This window comes from Cucumis melo, chromosome 3, assembly GCF_025177605.1.
Source record: "Cucumis melo cultivar AY chromosome 3, USDA_Cmelo_AY_1.0, whole genome shotgun sequence".
Classification (NCBI taxonomy): Eukaryota; Viridiplantae; Streptophyta; class Magnoliopsida; order Cucurbitales; family Cucurbitaceae; genus Cucumis; species Cucumis melo.
Genome location: NC_066859.1, coordinates 18749145 through 18750552, shown reverse-complemented (window position 1 = coordinate 18750552; position 1408 = coordinate 18749145). Strand labels below are relative to the sequence as shown.

At 34.4% G+C, this 1408-nt stretch overlaps 1 long non-coding RNA gene across 1 annotated transcript; it reads left to right on the top strand.

Annotated features, from left to right (window-relative positions):
• Window positions 1-496: 496 nt before the first annotated feature.
• Window positions 497-1100, top strand: LOC127148714 (uncharacterized). Its single transcript, XR_007819743.1, has 4 exons — window positions 497-618; window positions 695-755; window positions 839-914; window positions 1002-1100. It is a non-coding gene; the product is annotated as an uncharacterized LOC127148714 (long non-coding RNA).
• The last annotated feature ends 308 nt before the right edge of the window (window positions 1101-1408 follow it).

Sequence of the window (1408 nt, the reverse complement as noted above, 5' to 3'; positions counted from 1 at the left end):
GCGCCAAAAATTTAGAAGAATCGGGCGGTTTCTCATCTTTTTGTTTGTTCGTAAAATTAGGTCATTTTCTCTCATCTCTTCTTCTTCTTTGTTTTTCTCCTCCCCTCTTCTTTTTCATTTTTCTCCTCTCCTCTTCTTCTTCTTCGTTTTTCTCTGTTGTCCAGGTATGTTCATTTTCATCTCCGAGCAACTGAACGGGGACGCTCCGCTTTGCACTGTCTTCACATCACGCTCCCGATTTTGACCTCTGAAGAATAAGAAGAAGATTTTCTTCTTTTCATATGATGGAGGACAATGGCGTTTGGGTTTCCTCCGACGAACCGATCAAAGAAAGAAACGATTCCTCTTCTTAAACTGAGCAAAGAAAGAAACGAAAGTAGGATCAACCTGCGGAGTTCTTTCTTTCTAGAAAACACGGAATGATGCAGCCATTTAATCATAGAACATAACGATATTATTTTCTTAGTGTCCTTTAACAATTCTTTGCACACATATATTGAAATATTGTTTGTACTTGTTGTTGTCCTAGTTCTCTTTAGTGTTAGATTTGAGGATGTAAATGTAACCAACATTTTCATTCTTGCAGAAGCTGAAGCTTGTGGTAATGAAACAAATGAGGTTTGTCCACTTTAAAGACATAAGCTTCATTTTGAAATTGGATAGAAACGAAGATCTTGACATATGCTTCTTTCAGTCTCTTGATGCCAAAGCTAACAGCGCGTTGGAATGCCCTTACATAGCTGACTTGCGTAGAGGTCCGTGTTGGGTACAGTTTTCTGATGCTTTTCTTTGCTTCTTCATTCTTTTTATTTTTTCTTTTTTTTTTTTTTTTTGTTAGTTTTTCTTAGTTCTTTGAGGTTTCAAGGATCAATTTGTGCAGTTGATCTAAGACAGTAGAATCTGCAAGTGTTGAGGTATCTCCAAGATTTTTCTCAAAACTCTTCTCAATATCTTTCCAGTTCTTGTTTTTAGCAACTCATTTGCCCAATTTATTTTATCAGGTGCTACAAATGCTCCAATCTAGAAATGCAATAACAAAATATTTCACCCTTTAATCACTCAATCATATTATATGGCTTCATAACAATGTTAGTGCTAGTGCTGAAGTTGTTGATTCTGTTATTATTATATATTGAGGTAACCTCTTTGCTTGTATGAAAAATATTAATATGTATGCTACATTACACTCTTACCTATCTACGTTGTTGTTGTGTGAAAAATTATCAATACGAACATTAGGCAAGAGCTGTAAGCATTTTTGGTACATTTTAAGTTACTGTATTCCTAAGTTCTTATTGTTGTTGGATCATAAACTGTTAGTTTATTATGGTTTGGTTTGCTTCATTTTTATTTTCCTTATATGTAAGAACATCAAATACTACATAACTTCTTATTCATTTGTGTATTG